We start from the raw sequence: 19,632 nt of genomic DNA on the forward strand, positions 1-19,632 counted from the left end.
AATCAGATTCTGAAAGATTAGACTCTACTTTCATCAGAAATGTTTTTGATTCTAACTTGTTTTGTTCTAACTTAATCAGCAGTTGAATAGAGGCAACAGTTTCTGACAAAAAGCTGAGAAAAAAGGCTTTTTCTGAAAAAATCCTGTCAGCGACTTTGAGGCTATTTTTTTTATTTTTTTTATCATTAGTGACACCTCAACATTGGTTTCCTTCTATAAAACAACAAAAAACACTGAGACCAGGCTTTTGGAAATAATAATCATTTTGCCATCAGGGTCAGAGTTGTATGGTTCCCTTACCGTATTTTGGCCTTCATCCAAGTCTCCCCCCGTCTCCTCACATCGTTTTATGTCACGATTGCGACACTCTCAATAGTCCTCTTAGGTCCACAGATGCTCTGCTTGAGGGTGAGCTGCTGTGAGCTTCACCTTTTTCTCTCATAGCGCCATTTTCTCCCTGTTCAGCTATTTTCCTCTCCCTCTGACCGCTGGTCATTGAGGCTAATCTCTCATCCAAAAGGTGCAATGTTGCCACCTACATGGCACCAGTTGGTCACTACATCATAGTACAAGGCTGATATTCATTGGAGAGGTCCGTAACAGTGTCTCCTAGCAACCGCCGTTGAAAAACACAATTGACGTATATTTACGTTAGGGGCAGTGAATGTTTGGATTTGAAAGGACGTATATTTACGTCAATGGCAGTGAGTGAGTTAAAAACCAAGAGTTGATGATATCATCCAGTGTTTCTCAAATGTGGGTTTGCGATGGCACTACAGGGGGTACTTGAGAGAGAGAGATGAAAACTCACAAATGACAGCATTAAAAATATCAGGTTTTATATTTATTTTTAGTTAAAAATGATAATCACACTAAATATTACCAGCAACTCACAAAACGAGAACAAAAACACACAAAATAAGAGACGAATATACTGAATAATAAAAGGAACAGACAAAGAACAACAAAATACACAAAATGACACCAAAAACACACAGAGAAAAATGCTTACTATTAGCAGCAACACACAAAACAACAGCAAAGAAAAATACACAAGATCACAACAATATACACAAAAATAACAGAGAAACAAAATAACATAACGACACCAAACACACAAACACACAAATACCAACAATACACGAAAACGACAACAAAAACAATATACTGAATAATTAAAACAGACCAACAACAACAAAATACACAAAAAATTATCTTGATTAGAACATGAACTGAATATACAAAGGTCAGTCTTGGTCCCACATCAGGAGGGAGATGACTGGAAATGATAAAAACTATAGAAATAAATCTATTCAGGAGGCACTAAATACTGTTTCATTCGACTTATTTACAAAATCCATCCATCCATTTTCATACCCGCTTATTCCCGTTTAACAGGGTCGCGGGGGTCTGCCGGTGCCAATCTCCGGCTCTCATAGGGCGCTGGGCGGGGGTACACCCTGGACAGGGCGCCAGTCCATCACAGGGCAACACAAACACAGACAACCATTCACTCTCTCATTCACTCCTATGGGCAATTTAGAGACTCCAATCAACCTTACAGTCATGTTTTTGGATTGTGGGAGAAAGCCGGAGGACCCGGAGGAAACCCACGCAGCACGGGGAGAACATGCAAACTCCACACAGAAAGGCCCCAAGTCCACCCCAGGGCTTGAACCCAGGACCTTCTTGCTGTGGGGCGGACGTGCTAACTACTAAGCCACCGTGCGCCCCTTTATTTACAAAATGAGATTCTTTAAATGGTTTATTAACACCCATTTATTTCATCATTATGCTCCATCCTGGTTTTTTTTTTTTTTTTTTTTTTTTTTTTTCACAAAACAAAATGTGGTAGTCGGACAAAGGGGTACTTGAGCCAAATTAGTTTGAGAACCACTTAGTCAATGATATCACAACTTACGTTATATGATTCAGCTTTTCGTCTTAAAATGAATATATTGGGTGCATGGGTAGCTGGGTTGCATCAGGTTTTGTGCAGAGTTGACAAAGACCAGATTGTGATGGCTAGATGACAGATTGAGAACAACGCCAAGGCTACGACATTAGTGGGATTTTTTCAGTGTGCATTGTTTCACTTGAGAACTCATAATTAAATGATGCCCCATGGACGGAAATCAAGCTGGCATTTGGTATTCGGTTCCCAAAGGCAGTGACCTTGTTTATGAATATACTGCTCCCTGCTAGAAAGCAATAATAGTTCAAGAATGGGTCATAAAGAGTTTGAGCTGTTAACCATGGGCTCCAAATCCCTGTAGTCTTTATTTGTAGCTCTGCTCAACACCTGTGCAGGAATTGGATTAAAAAAATCAGGGTGTGGACATTCAACCCAAAATAAAAGTGATCACTTTAATGATCCCAAATGCTGATCCAGCTGCCCCGAGGCCATCTGTGTGTTGTTTTTGCTGCTGCAGGGAGGTTCAGCGATATTCTTGGGAGCAATTATTAGATTTAGCAGAGCTGTTCACCACCGTATCATTTTGACATGAGGACTGCCTCCTCAAGAAGTGTTGCTAAAGCTGTAGGTTTGCAAATGTTGTAGTTTGTATTTCAGATGACATTGAGATACCATGAGCAACACATTAACAGAAGTTAACTCTGCAGGTTCAATTTCAGCCATTTAACACCGGTGTGAACTTTGAACGTATAATTGCTGGACTTGCATTTTATCTATTGCTGCCAATCAAACACTGGTTCTCAGCAGACTGCAGAAAAATGATGCCTTCAGGATATATAATTTGGATGAAATTCAAATATATTATAAGTATTGTTATATAATATACACTTTAGTTTGTAACACTTTACTGAGGCTGATATTATGCTGTCATTATTATGACATGAAACTTGTCATTAGAAGGAATAAGGTGTCATGAAGGCTGTTAAGTGTTGTTCGTTACCCTAAACCTAACCCTTCATTACCCTAACACTACCTAACCCACTAGATCCCTCCACGGTGTCATAATTTAGCAAACAACATTTAATCACAGCTTAATAATGACCTTCGTGACACCTTATCTCTCTATTAAAGCAATTGTGTGTGTGTGTGCGTGTGCGCGCGTGTGTGTGTGTGTCTGACGCAGTGTCTGTTCGACCTGAAACTTTTTTTAACAGCTTGCACAAAGCCCGAGCGTGTGCGTCCATTATTTTGGTATTATTTGGTGTTGTAAAACGTTTATTTTCATTTTTTTTTAAACGCGGGTTAGACCGAACATGAGAGGGGGGAGGGGTGTCTCTGGATCTGTACTGTGAACACATGTCCGTGTAAACATGCACATTTCTCCACGAACACAGCATTATGAACGCTGATATTTTCACCACGTGTTTATAACCTAATGCGCACTTTGGATGTACATGTGGCACGCACACAGAGAGAGAGTTGCAAGAAAGGAAGTTCGAAATAGACTCATCGTTCCCGGAAGTTACAGCGGCTGTGCTCAAAGCGAGCAGTGAAACATGCACATTTCTCCGCGAACACTGCATTATAAACGCTGATATTTTCACAATGTGTTTATAATCTACAACGGCACCATGGCTATACATGACATGTTTGTGTGTAATTAATTTTCCCAACACTAAAGTTTTAACCACAAAATCTAAATTGTTAACAAATAAGAATAATTAAATTTGAAATACTAAACTTAATACACCTTAAACAACTCATATACATATACTGTACCTAATAAATCAAATAGGCAGACACAATAGACCCCTAAATGATAAATAATAATAAAAGTATTAACTAGTTAACTCTTGCTTATTTATGTATTTATGCATTTATATGTTTATTTATTTATACATTTTGAGCAATTTAATACAGTACATGTTTCTATTTGTAGCCTACATGGCTAATTACATATGTATTACCATAAATATTGTAGATAACATAAACACACTGCTCGAAAGGGAGTGGGATGAAGTAGCACTTATTATCTCCCACCCCCATCTTCATATCACTGTGAACTATCTTACTATTGCACTGTGAAAATACAAATAGGCAAACACAGATGTGCTCCATCCCTCTCCAATCACTAATCTCAGTAGCCCACCTGCTACAGCCCACTTGACCCTTCCACTCGACATCCACCGCAACTCGCATTAACTGTTTCAGCAGCGGAAAACACACCAGGAGTTTACAGTACAAGTCAAATGTTATTTCTAATTAATCCAAGCAAATGAGTAACATACCACAACAGTGACCACTGGCCACCCAGACCGAATCGCCCCAGCTGTTTTACTGCTGACAAAGAGAAGATTGTTCATTGTTACGTCATGAGAATAAACACAACTTATGCAGATATTAAAAAATGACGGAACGCAAAAGCAGCTGTGAAAACATTGTGCCAAACAAAGCTATAGACCAGAAGGCTAGCATTCAAGTATGAAGACATACAAAGCTGTAATTGCGCTTGATTATGCTAGGGTATCTACGCGTGTGCAAGATGACGCGCTGATGTTTAAACCTAGCACAAAATGAAGAAAGGTGATAAAATAGTCGTGGTATGTAGAGAAGGGTTGCTCTAATTATAACAGAAAGCCATGGTTTTGTAACAGCTGGCCTCCTTTGTGTTAAAAGTACTCTGTGTTCACACATGTGAATAGAAATGTTCTGATGGTGACATAATGAGTGTTTACAATGGAAAAGCAATCCTGTAGCTTCCCCTTTGGTCACTAAAAGTGAGGTCTGTTCAGTCTCAGTTAGCTTGTCCTCAGTTTGTCAATTTCAGGAGTATACTTCAGTATTTTTCAGCCCATGACGTGCTGCATCTTGAAGCAGACGTGTCCGTTAGCTAATGGAACCAAGACAAAACATTTCATTCACCCGATAGTGTCTGTTTGCACAAGGAGCCCTTAATGGGTGGCAAGAGACCAGAAAGGAACAGGAAAGGCTGAAGACCCAGTGTTAAAAGCCATTCCTAAAAGCCTCAAATGCAAACTAAATGAAGTGGACGATAAAAGGGTTAATGTTCAAAAGAGTTTTTTGTTTTATAATGGACACCAACTTTTTAAAAAAAAATTATATGCTATGGGGTAACTGCAAAATAGTGTAAGAAAAACGCTAAGCTATACTTTAACTTAGTGTTTCTCAAATGGGGGTACATGTACCCCTCGGGCTACGCAGTGGTCTTACAGGGGGTACTTTAGAGAGAATGTGGAAAATTAAGATGACCGGAAATGATAAAAAATATAGAAAGAAAGTGTTTTTCAACCTTGTGGTCAGGACCTCATGTGGGGTCGCCTGGATTTTAAAGGAAGTCGCCTGAAATTTCTGAAAAAACGAATCGTTTTTTTGAAATTTTTTAATTTAATTTATTTTTATTTTATTTTATTAAAACAACACACAATTTAAAATCTTAAACAACTGTATACTTTCACTGTGAGAAATATTAATCTAGTTCAACTAAAATGTAGTATGTAAAAAAAAAAAAAGAATTCAAACATAATCAAAAATCTAGAAAATAGAATCAAAATAGGGTCATGACCCAAAAAACAATGGGAACCACTGAACTAAACACTGTTTCTTTCCACTTATTTTCAAAATGAGATGTGTGTTATCACTCGTTCATTCTATCATTATGTTCTATGGATGTTTTTAAATAGTTCTCTAAGCAAAACGTAGTTGGAAAAAGGGGGTATTTGGATTCCGAAATAAGAAAAAGGGGGTACTTGAGCCAAAAAAGTTTGAGAACCACTGCTTTAATTGATACATCTGAAACCTACATTCACGTTTAGTCTACGAGCCCATTCAGTGAGCAGAACAATCACTAAAGTCAGTGGTATTTTATGTACAGTAGATGCATTCACTAAAGTTGTCTTTGTGAACTGACTCTCTAAAGTTTAACTTGTATGGTCAGTTCGTCAGTTCTGTTGTATGTTGATTTTCGTTCCTCCCTGTTGTTTTCAAATAGTAATGCATCGTCTATCAGAGACTACAGGTACTCGTGCTCACATTTCTGCTTTATGCAGTCACCATGTTCAAGGCACAGCTTTTAAAACTAATAAATAAAAAATCAAGCAGAACCATTTGAAGCATTGAAGTTCAACCTGAACTGTTGACAAGCGAGCTGACTAAAGTGATGCCATTCCCTTATAATATCAAACATACCACCCACGCAGATTGGCTACCCTGTATTTGCCCTCCTGACCTTCAAGGGCCCCCTATTTGTCAGGTCATGCACCATCTGGGCCTTTGGGCAGAGGGGGCAGCAGTCTCCACTCCATCAATGACACTAGTCAGTTTAAATGCTTGTCTCCAAGCGTTGTTTCCTGCCTAACCTTTCCTCTATGTTGAAAATGTGTTAGCATCACACTGCTCTTACCTGTGTCCATGAGCAGTTAATACCATAGACATTATATACGTAGACGCCGCATCGACTGTGGAGGGACGCGTCTACAGCGCTGCCATCTTGGAACGGTGCTGGTGGAGGCAGCGGTGCATGGACATGTAAGGGATAATATATTGTTAGCAGGTTGTTATAGCTATAGTGAAATAAATGCCAACAGGATGGACAGAACCATCGATGTTATGAATCTAGCATTCCTAGCAACTGCCTGTTACACAGAAAAAACAGTCTTACTGCAGTAATTGATAGGTTAGAAAGAACACAGCATCATTTAGCGCTAATAGTAGGCCTAATTAATGATGGAATTATTTTTGTTGCAGACAAGTCTTTATCTCTGGCTACATTGCTCACATGTTGAAGGTTTCCCAAAGACAGTACCGGTAGTTTAAGGAGATAATGGGAACTGGCAGTAAAACGGGAAGGTTTTGTGGCAATTGAGAATACCAGTAATTATGATATTAAATATTAATAATAATATGAGAATATAATGATAATAATAAGAATAACAACAACAATATTACAGTATTAGTACAATTATACAATAATAATAATTGTCAAATGCAATGTATAGCTTTAAGCAATAATGTCAATAAAAACCTGAGCAGATCTGAAAGTTTTCTGGGTTCCTATTGTTCTATGTCTGTGTCTGTCTTGTGTGTCTTGTCTGTCATGTCTGACATTTGTTACAAACAAACCCTGTGAAAATTGCTTGAGAATTGAGCGATTTATGACAACTTTATTAGTGTAAGCAGTGGCACATCATTCCTCTATAGATGTAATACATTGTAAGAGCGATTGCCACTGTTCCAACATGGCCGCCCTGTAGACACACCGCTCTAGTGGGCTGCAGCAGTCGATGCGGCGTCTACATGTATAATGTCTATGGTTAACACAGCCAGTGTTATCTTTTTGTAGCTTAGTGGTCAAATATGTAACGGTGTGTTGATGCTGCTCTGTGCAGGTCTCAAAAAGTGAAGTGGAAAGTGTTTGACTTACTACACAAGTACACGTATATGGTCCTTGAACTGACCTCATTCTGTCTGGAGCATCTGCTAATTACATGTCTCATCCTGGATGGACCAACAACCAACAGTGTGGTTAGGTTTGCAGTCTCTCATAGATGCTGGCAAGGCTTAACTCTCTAAAACACCGGCCTTTAACAACTTAGCTGGTACAAAATGCAAAAGGCAAACAGAGAGCTTCTTCATGGTCACAATTTTATGACCCAGTAGTGACCCGGTTAAAATAATTTCACAATTCCACTGACATTTTAAAGCTCTCAGTCCTTTTCAATCACAAATTGGAAGCATAGTTTTTCCTTTCTCAAAAATGTCAGATGTTACAATATTTAGTGAAAACATTTTTGAATATGGATGTTGTTTTGGTCAGAAAGAATATCTAATGTTAATCTGATGTACATCAAGATGTGACTATTGGAGTTTACTCATGATGCCACACATTTCCAATGGAGATAAATCAGGTTATTGCTTGTGATTTATGTCAGTAATGACATGAAATCAAGTAAAATTGATTCACTATTTATTGAAAGTGTTCAAACAAAAGGAATAATTGTACAATTTATGTAGGCTTACTTTGTGTTTATTTTAGCATATTTTCACCACAGTTTCAGCTCATTAACAGGCAGTTGAAGGGTATTATTACTACCTCATATTGCAGAAATATTGGGTTTGAGCCCCAGTGGCCTGTGCTGGTATTGCATTGCATTAAAATGCAATACCAATGCAGGTAATTCTACATAATGGTTCCATTTATTGTTTATTCATTGTTTAGCCCTAAATGTAATATTTTTACATCACTACACATTTTGCTGCAAATACTCAACAAGCCAAATGTTCAAATTTAATAATGCTGACTGGATTTCTTTGTACAGGCTTGATTTAAAAAAAAAAAAAAAAAAAAAGCAAGACAAAGATAGTGAATTTAGGCTCATGATAAGGTTACCTGTATGGTATTATATTGGTCACTCTGATCTGGAGTTTTGTTGTTACATCGTTGAATGAATTATTGTAAAAAAAATTACTCCCCTAATTATGACTATAGCACTTGTTTGTTTACTCACACTAAAGTATGTTGCTGAGATTGTTATAGCAATATTCATGCTATAACATCATATTATAATCATCCTATTCAGTGTTGGGAGTAACTAGTTATTTTTGTAATTTATTACAGTAATATATTCCTTTTTGAAGTAACTCAGTAGTGTAACTCATTACAAAAGTGAAAAGGGGAAATATATTACTAGTTACAATTAAAGTAACTCAAGTTGCATGCATATTTAATTTAGGTGCATATTTGCTTTGTTTTCTCACTGTTTGCAATTATTTGAGGAAAAAAGATGATAATTATAATTAAATATAACTTATGGGGAACAAATAAAGTATTTGAAACAAAACTTAGATTGATGTTATTGGAATATAATTAGTGTTCTGGACCAAAAGTAACTCAAAGAAGTGTAACTCAGTTACATTTAAAAAAATATATAGTCATATTGTAATACAAATAGATTACATTTTCATCCCAGTAACTAGTAATATAAATATATTACACGTTTAGAGTAACTTACCCAACACTGATCCTATTATACTTATTTGTCTTTAACTTTTTCTTTCTCTGATTCTCTCATCTCTATCCCATCACAAATAAAATTTATTCCTGTTCTTGCTCTGAGGGGTTTAATATTTGCTAGACCAGGACCTCATGTGTTCACTTAAACCAGTCAAGGCTTCATTCATTCCACCAGCCCATATTGCCAAATTCGTTCCCAGCCAATAATAGAAAACCTGTTGTAGTTTTATTGGATAAGGCAACTTTTTTCACCGTCCCTCATGCCCAAGCATGAAACAAAACACAGTTTAACAAAAATGTGAGTTATTGGTCCAATAAATATTCAGAGCCATGTTTGCTTTGGATGTGTGAAAAAACACAGATGTTACCCACTTTAAATCAACCATACAGCTTTTGTAATTAATAGGCTTCAAAACGTCTCCCTCCCAACCGTCTAATGGCTAACGTTGCAGTGCTGACATTTATTGGGAGACAGCGCCGGGAGTCGATATATTGAGTTTTCTTATTTTTTCAACCTGGAAACAATCTGTGCTCTATATGCAGGCAGGCCGTGGGTCCGACTGATTACTGAAGTAGTGTTGCACAAATAGCTGCTTGTCTCAGACTAACCAGATGATTTGTGGATTCAGATCCAGCAAACGCATCTTGATGATTTTGTAAGTATAGCCAAACAGCATTACCACCCTGATTCATGTCGTCGGTCTGCTTCAAGGTTTCTCAAAAGAAAATCAGTATTTTTTTTTTTTAGTAAGGTCTGCTGCATTGAATAAAAACTATTTAGTTGTGGTAAGACATGTTACAAATAGTGAATGAATACCAATTATTAAATTGAGTTGGGGGTTCACCTTAACAAATGTTGATTTGTTATTTTAAATGCAGATGTTTTGAACATACGCAGTGTGGAAAATTCAGGATTTGTAACTCGAGGCATCACAAGAGGCTAAAAAAAAATATTGCTTAACAGCACGCACAGCCTGAAGGAAGAATGGAGACAGGTTTATTGGTAAAGGCTGAGGAAAGGAGACTTGGCCCAGTCCCAAAATCTACAGGGCAATATTAGACTTCATTTTCCATAAACACTACAACACAGGGGCGGCTCCAGACATTTTCTTTCGCAGGTGCTATGGGGTTAACTTTTCGACGAGGGTGCTCTGAAATTAAGGGTTCTCCATACTGGTTACCAGTTTAATTTCTACTGCAACATCCGCAAGGACGTGACACGCATATATATGTGCGCACATATAACTGCTTCACAACATTCTGTGGTAAAAACAAGGCTAGCTCATGTATGTTCAGAAGCCTACCTAAGTAAACACACCTCCGTATGAACATATATGAACGAGTTTACTTTATTTGTGCACATTTCAGCCTCAGATTCAAAGATCACAAACTAATGCTGCCAGTTAACAACACATCGACTAACAAAACACAGCCCTAATATGAACGAACATCACATAGAAATAACCACAAGGAGCCAGAATTTGCAACTAAATCATCATTAAATTCACAATAGGCTACATACATATATCACGATTTTTGTCTTTGTAAAATCACGATCACGATTTTATCACAACATTTAGACTATTTTAAAGTTGTTTACCAATAAAACAAACCAATTCATTTACTTAAAACTATCATCCTCAATGGAAAAAAGGGAAAAAAGATCATTTAAGTCAGGGTACTTTTAAATAAAAAAATGTATATACAGTAAGCACTTTATCAAACTGGTTCTAAGTACAATCAACATCAAACAAAAAGGCCGAGGAGTTATTTTAGTCACACAAGGGTGCAATGTGTGGTTAAATTCTGTAGTGTTGCTAAATCACATTCAGCGGAGCATAGTTTCTGCACCGATGGAGCGCCGAATAACGTAAATCCAGCACAACCGGTCACCTGGTTTCAAATTTAAATTTTTAGTTTACAAATTGGTTTTTTTGTATTTATTCATTTTCAAATGATAGGTATATTATGGTAGTCTAACAGAAAAAAATCTAAATAAACCACATAATTCTTTTGGGGGTGCTTTGAGTATGCTAGTGGTCGCTTCAGCAACAAATTAAAATGTATTCACATGTTTAAGCATGGATTTAACTATGAAGTTAATATAAGAAAAACCAAAACCATAAGATGGTCTAACAATGACTTTTTGTCACTATTGATCTGAATTCTTTCAGATTTTATTAAGAAAAAAACAATCTCTATGAAACTGAAAATAAATAAGATGAATTAATTTCCCCCATTCAACAGCCCAGGTCAAAAAGGGGTTTGATTATGTAAGCACTGCAGGTACGCCTTGACAACTTATTCTAGCAATATTTTTCAAGTAGTTTTATTGTTCAAAGCTGTGAAAAGGAAGGCACCAGTTAATAGGAGCTGCCACTGTCTGATGAGAGAGTAATGATAGACGATGATTGGTGGATGGACGCCTCCTGATCCCAGAGGAATGTCTTTACCTAGTAATCACAATTAGGCTATCCAGCACTCAATCACAACGCTCAATGACTCCCAAATGGCAGAAAACGCTGCAGCAGACCCAGCATTCAATGGGAAGTTACGGGTGTTTTTCAGGGAAAGGAATGTGCTCCAGCTACTTTTCTTTGGCTATTTATTTTTGGTCTGGCGAGACACAGAAAAGACACTTCTGCTTCTTAGGATGCTTCTGGGCAGAATTTGTCTCTCGATTTCCTATGTTGACATTGTGATATGCGAGCTGGAAGCCAAAACTTAGAAGCCTCTGTCAGCACTTTGGTCGTGTCTTTTCAGCAGTGGTCACTGATGATTATTACAGACACGTCTAGATAAATAGTCCTTGTTGGATGACAGAAATGTGATGGTTGAATAGGTGGCACATTTTAAAATGCCAATTGAATGCTGTTTAACTTCTTATCTGAGAGTAGCTGGTGGTTCAGCGTTTAAAGGCTCTAAAAGCGCTGATTATCAGTCATATCCTCATAAGCCTTCTTGTCCTGCGGTCTGAAAAATCAGGCCTGCAGAGTTACGGCTCTCCTTCCTGTACTGTCTAAACCAAAACCATAGTGTAAAAGCTATTAAGAATGAATAAAACATGCATTTATCCCAGGACTGACAGCAGCCAAACTATGTGAGAGGTGATAGTGGAGATTGAAAAGCAATATCTCTATGAATGTCTCTCATGGAAACATTAAGTGTAGACACAATATTTGACTTACACATATGCTGAGATCCAATCATGTAAAAAGCCTGCTGAATTATATCCTGAAAAGTTTCTTTTTTCCAGGCAAACTATTTCATACAGATGTTGGCTTTTTCCACTGAAAGTGTTCTTGTCAGTCCCTGTTATCTGTGCAATAAAAATCTAAAACCTGAGTAGAAAAGAACAATCCAAAATTAAGTTTGATATTTAGTTTTAATTGAGAATCAAATTGTGTTTGTGAACCTCAGTAGACCCCAGGGAGTAAATGTATAAAGAGGAACTAAAATCCCAAGCCACTTTGTTCTGCTGAAAACCAATGTATGTTATATATATATATATATATATATATATATATATATATATATATATAACTTTATTTCAGACACACTATTTGTCCATAGATAAAAAATAAAAAGTATGAATGAAGTACAATACAATAAATAACATAGCTTACAATAAAATGCATGTAAGACTAAAATGCCAGTGTTTCCAGAGGCCAGACATATATCTATAACAGCTTCTTTTAAGATGGTTAACGCCGGTATGAAGTAGTATTGTTGATTTTTGCGTATTTTGTTGTAAAATGTAAGAGTGACTGCCCTCTATGGGTTGAAAGCCGGCTATTACAATTTAATTTTGCTATTGGATGAGAATGGAGGTTTGTGACGTTTGGTGGCTTCCTACGTAATGAGCTACCACTGTTGGCCCCACCTCTCCTAAAAAACTGCGTTGAGTAGCTTGTATTCAAAGAATTGTGAAGAGGTACTGAGTAGGTAGTTAGCTAAGCTTAGTTAGCATAGATTGATCTTTTCCATTTTTATAGGGGTCTATAGGACGAAGGAGGGACTTACAGTATATACCTTAATGTATCGTATATGAATGACCAACGGCAGTAGACCATAGTAAAAGACTTGTGTATTTTTTCGCATTTCAAAAGAATCATACATAAACATAGATTTCTCAGAAACTCCGGATATCAGCTGTAATATACTGTATATATATATATATATATATATATATATATATATATATACTGTATGTATATTATGGAATCGTTTTTTACAGGGATTCGGTATCCGAGGCAGTGGCCAAGGTGGCTGAACGAATATTCAGGCTGTCAGATAATGTTATACTAGGAGTTGGAGACTGACAGCAGTGGGAGGAGGACCACTTTAGCCTGACTTACAACCACCTGGGAGAGAAGAGGAGAGGGAAATGTTGATGAAAAAAGTGGAAGGGGGATTTAAATTGACGGAACATATATTAAACTCTTCCCAGCTCATTGTTTTAAAGCATAAACTGCCAAGATGTCTTTCTCATTGCCCCAGTGAATACAAGCCGCACTGCCTGATGAAAAAAAACTCACAAAAACCTTCTCTGTTTTTTAAGGGTACCAAGGCAGGTGGACATCTTGCCAAAAGGTAACCAACAATTCCAACCATAGTCAAGCATGCACAAGAACAATGTGTGTACATTATCCCTCTGAGTCCATCTGTCCAACAGTCCAGTTACCACCTTTACACTGCGAAAGCAATTTCCTGTGTGGTTGAGCTGATGAGGATTGAAGGGAAGAAACGAGCCAGTAATTGAATCTCACAGCTCTAGTTAAAGGTGCAGCTGTCGATGGCAAAGCTCAGTGGAAGCAGAGTGTGAATTCTTGTGTCGTGGTGCAAGCAGGGAACTCTGGCCACATGTGCCAGCCATCAGTGCTGGACTACGCTGTGTTTTCACAAAAGGCTCTGCAAGAAAAACCTCTAAGGATCCTTCTCACGCACATGTGTGAACAAATGTATGCATGCCATGACATTAATGTGTTGTACAAACACTCTTCAGGTGTCTTTACAGTACTAGCAGTGGTGAAAAGATTAATTATGAGATTTTGATGCCCCGAAAAGCAAGGAAACACCCTTCTTTTTTTAAGTTTTGAGGAACTCAATAGTTCTTTCCCCACTGGTGCTTCATTTTTGACAAAATATTACCAGTGTAGAAATATCGACAGATATAAATACACTTTATATCCCAATGCTAGCTGATTAGACATCTCTGGAAATGTCTTGAAAATGTTATCTCTTGGTTTGCATGTTTTGTTGGTCTGTTAGTAGGACTACATCTAAAGTAATTCATGGTTTTTGACAATTTTTTAACCAAGAAGGACCTTTTGCCATGGAAGATTCTATTCCATTTTGGAGGGGATCCGGAACAATATCCATAATTTGGATCAGTTTGAAAAGTCGAAAAACCCTATTTCTCATCATAGGTGAAATTTCAAAAATGTACAATATATCTCGGTTCACAATGGACCAATGTTTATGAAAATTGATGCAGTTATGTTGTCAATTATTCCAGCAGGATTTATCCAGATCAGATCCAGGATTGTTCACTTCATTTGGAGCTATTGTATAATTTTTAATCTAGCCTTTAAAGTGTGAATGATCACACTACCATGATTAAGATCATTGATCCAGATAACTGTGAATATCTGGTAAAGAGGATTTTTGGCACTTGGCAGACATTTGCACTCTCGAGTGCTCTTTTGTTTAACAGGAAGAAATTATTCATTCAAGCATTGCCTTTATGCTCACAGTCTGTATCTGAGATGAAATGTAAGACATTTGATAATCAATATTGAGTCACATCAAACAGTTCATTTTAAAAATCATTCAACTGGGTGGATATCGATATCAATTTCACCACAGCAGCAGGACTCTGATGGACATAGATGTCCTTTTTGAAAAATGCAGTGCACATCAAAGAAATTGGAAACCTCAAGGTTGAGTTCTGCAAGAAAAAGATCACTGATCAATATCTCCATTTTGTCATGATTTGGTCAACCACAAGCTTGAAGCCATCATCACCCATGACCGGCACATTTTCTTCACAAGGATCAAAAGAGAGGAAATCATTGGCCAAAATAGACATGAATTCCTCACATTTCAGGTCTGTAAGAAAAAAAAAACCTGACACTCCTTTATTACAACCTAAGTTATAATTTAAGTTATCATATATTTGAATCGGAGAAAGCAACAGCAATGATCTGAAGAGAGCAATTGGTTTAATAACATATGCAGTATATATACTGTATATATCAATCTGAATACTGATCAGAGGTTAAAAATGAAAGTATCTTTTCCATGTATTTTACATTAAAACACAAGACAACACAGCTCATTTATTATAACTGATGATTATAACCTAATTATCAAGTACTTCACCAAGATCCCTAACACTATTTTAGTATAAAATCAGAGAAAAAATTATTCTCATTGACTTCTTCTAGGTTCTGGCATGTAAAACAAATATGCTAAATGTGTTCCATGAGCCCAAAGTTAACTCCAATAGTATATGTATATACTGGGAATAATAGCATGGCATTTTAAAGCAGTGAGGACTCACAGCAGAGGCATGTGAATGACCACTAAAGGTCAGAGGTCAACAAATCATTCCAACAGGAAAGACTCAATATGGTGAACACAATTATTCTGTTCTGGTCAATTACAAATTTGTTTATCATTGTCATGATTTTGTCCTGATAAAAAAAAAAAAAAAACGTACTGAAGAAGCCTGAGAATGCTACTAAAAATGCACTTGCCCTTTTTTGTTTTTATTATTTTACTTGGCACAATTAAAAAAGTAAAAAAAAAAAAAATTCAATTGTCTGTCAACATCGTGTCACGTATTCTGGTGATCTTCTCCGTCAGAGTGGGAGCCAGGAAACATTTAAGAAAATTCAATAATCACCCAGGCTGTTTAAACCAAACCTGGGAGGCCCTTCACTCTGTTTATTTGTGTTGTATCAAGTTGCATTTACTTTTTAATTTCATGGCCAAGAGGACCTCCCTGATATCCTGCTCAACACCCCCCATGTTCCCTCTGTCCCAACCCAAACTCATTCCCCTTCACCCTGAATCACTTGGTCCTCCCCCACTGCAGCGAAATCCAGTAAACTCAGCCTTGTCGTCTAATCAAAATTCAGCACACTTGAAAAATAAAAAACACTCCAGTCCCTCAAGGTCGTGTGATCTCACACAAAAACATTTCCTTAATGAATACAAACTACACACAGACTAACAGCAAAACGTTTTGCACAGAAAAATCCAAAGCAAAACGAACATTTAAACTTTTCTCACAGACTTTTATTTTTGAAATTTGCAGTAGTGTTATTTTAAGGGTGCTTTCACACATGCATCACATACCTCTTTGGTCCACAACAGGCTTCGTTTCCTCGGATAGTCCAGTCCGTCTGTCTGATATGGACCAAACAAGTGAAGTTTGGTCTGCTGTAAAGTGTGGATTTTGGTTCCGTAATATCTCTATAATCAGGAATATCTTGGCCCAGAGTGATGCTGAAAAACTAATACATGCATTTGTTACACCTTGACGTTTGTAACTCTCTACTGTCAGGATGTCCCAGTAACTCACTAAAAAGTCTCCAGTTCATTCAGAATGCTGCAGCCAGAATATTAACAGGTACAAACAGGAGAGCATATTTCTACAGTATTGGCTTTCCTTCATTGGCTTCCTGTAAAATCTAGAATAGTTTAAAATCCTCCTCTTAGCACACAAAGCTCTACATGATCAAGCTCCTGTATATCTTAAAGACCTATTAGTGCCCTATCGTCCAGACTCTCGGCTCTCAGTTTGCTGATCTACTGGAAGTTCCAAACGTGACGACAAGTAGAACAGGAGGCAGAGCATTCAGCTACCAGGCTCCTCGCCTTTGGAACCAGCTTCCAGTGTCAGTACGGGAGGCTGCTACTCTCTCCACCTTTAAGGCTAAACTCAAAACCTACTTATTTGCTAAAGCGTATATCGTATAATAGCGTTAACCTAACCACGAGGGTCAAAGCCCTAAACCTAAAAAATTAGGAACTAAAAACTAAGATTATGTAGTAGAACAACAAAACTATATTCAAACACATTCCACCATCTACACATAGCTCTAATGGGCTGCAATGGGTGAAGTCCAGTCAGACGAAGTTGTGCCGGGTTTTAGCCAACCCCCCACTTCTGAACCTCGTTGTACACCCATCACACTGATCACACTGCTTCCACACCATTTACACTGATGTCCACCCCATACTCATTCTCATTCAACTGTATTCTTGTATCATGTTTTTCTGCAGTCTGTGCCTTCTCCTCGCCCTTCTCTCTCTTTTCTGTTTCAGGTGTCTTGAAGCTGGAGTTGGGAGTTCCTGATCAATGGTTCATGGCTCAACTAGTTTGGGGTCTATCTCTGATGGTCTATCTCTCTATCCTGTTCCTTTCTTTCTCATGTCCACTAACCCCAACCAGTCGAGGCAGATGGCTGCCACCTCTGAACCTGGTTCTGCTGGAGATTTATTCCTGTTAAAAGAAAAACTGTTAGAAGGGAGTTTTTTCTTCCCACTGTCGCTTATGCTTGTTCATGTGGATTTGTTGGGTTTTTACCTTTTTGTTATGAATTTTATATTTTGAAAGCGCTTTCAGAATACTTTTGTTGTAATTGGTGCTATATAAATAAAGTTCAATTTAATTTAATTGGTTTGCCTCAAGTGGAGTCTGGTGCAGTTTTTATGATATGAGAAAGCAAACCTGAACCAAATATAGAAAGCGGGACCAAAAACATGACGTGACATTCAAAAGCAAACATCATGGGGACAAGGGAACACAAACAAAATTGGGCCTCTTCCATTTTTTTTTTTGAGTGTTGACAGTATTTCACTCAGACGAAGAAGAAGAAGGCAGAAGTATTCTGTCCAATAGGGAAGCTACCGTTTTGCCTGCGTGACGTTGTTTGGTTTCACCCTACTCTTTGCCAAAGGCACCAAATTTTCCAGACCATCCTAAAATGCTACAATGTTGCAGATTCACCGCCTGAACCCTATCAAGTTCACCGGACTATATGTGAAAGCACCCTAAGTTCATTGCTGACCTCATTAGATATTTTATCATCATCATTGACATTTTGAAAATGTGTGTTTGACCACTGTTTAACAGTAATTCAACAAAACAAGTTGGTATGAAACTCCAATCAAGTCATCCATCTTTACAACACATATTGCCCAGTTTTGGCTTCACTGCATGGATTGTCACTATTTACCTGTATAGGTATAGAAATCTAATCTAATTTATCCATTATCAATATGGGTTAATTGTTATGAAGGTAACAATAGGCAGAGGTGTAAAGAGTACTGATGTATCTTATTTACTTGTGACTTGATTGAAATTGTACTCAAGTACAAGTAAGTCGTATATATAGCTACATGTTTTATGAACTCTAAACCTGACAAAATAACAAATCATTCAATGCTGTTTTGGTGTCGTGCATTACGATTAATCTGGTTGATAGACTATGATGTGATGCATTTGATTGTTGTCTGATCATTACATTTTTTTTGTAGTTTCTCAATGTCCGTTGATCATTTAAAAAAAATAATCATTTAACTCAGTAACGGTTGGGTGTATAAATGTAACTAATTACTTTTCTTCTTTTAAAACATATACTACGTAAAAGTAAAATGACTGATTTAGAAATATACTCAAAAAAGTACAAGTACCCAAAAAATCTACTCAGTTACAGAAATGTGATTACTTTTAATCAATCATACTTTCACTTCTGACAATAGGTGCTATAGTCCAACAATATTTTAAGGCTTATTCCTATTTTTACAATAAACAGATGGCAATAATGCTTACATATTGTTGAAATGTTTATATAAATCGGAGCACCCAGAGGAAACACACATGCTCACGTAGAACAGGCCCCAGTCTTTCTGTGTGGTCCTTTCACAGTCTTCCTCCTATGGGAAGTTGATGCCTCCAACCACACCAATGAGTAGAATGACTTACAGTTCATGGCATACCAAGAAGCATTAATCACCTCAACCTATCATGAAAATATTTATTTAATATTCTAGCTCAGAAACTGATATTTTAATCACAGTGGTCACCAAAAATGTCCACAAGTATTAACATTCATGTCAGCATTTACAAAATTACCAATTTATACAGTTATACAGGTTGTCAATCTGTGTGTTTTTGAACTCATTTCGCATTTGTTGTTTTTGAATTGTATATTTTAATGTATCTGTGTTGTGGTTTTGTGTTTGTTTTGAGTAATTTTGTTTGTTTTTGTATTCAGTTTGGGTTTGGTGTTGGGTTTTAGGAGTCATTTCTTGTATTTTTATGTTGCTTTGTGTATGGTTTTGTCATTAAGATTTATTTCAGACATTTTGTGCCTTGTCACAGTCATTTTGTGTATATATTTTAGGGACCATACAAAATTAGACCAGGAGCCGCATATCTGATAGTTTTTTTGTCTGTAGTAGGGCTGGGTCAATATGTTTTTGGCCTGATTAAAACACAATACTTGGGTATTGGTTCTGATTTATTGCGAGTTATTGCGATTTATTGCAATTCGATGGTAACGATTATTATAACGAAAACAAAAGTAAAATCTTCCACTTCTAGAAAATGAGTCATAGATCCTAAAAACACAATGCACTTCACAAGTCAGACATGCAGACATGATTAAAA

Source organism: Gouania willdenowi, chromosome 17, assembly GCF_900634775.1.
Source record: "Gouania willdenowi chromosome 17, fGouWil2.1, whole genome shotgun sequence".
NCBI lineage: Eukaryota > Metazoa > Chordata > Actinopteri > Blenniiformes > Gobiesocidae > Gouania > Gouania willdenowi.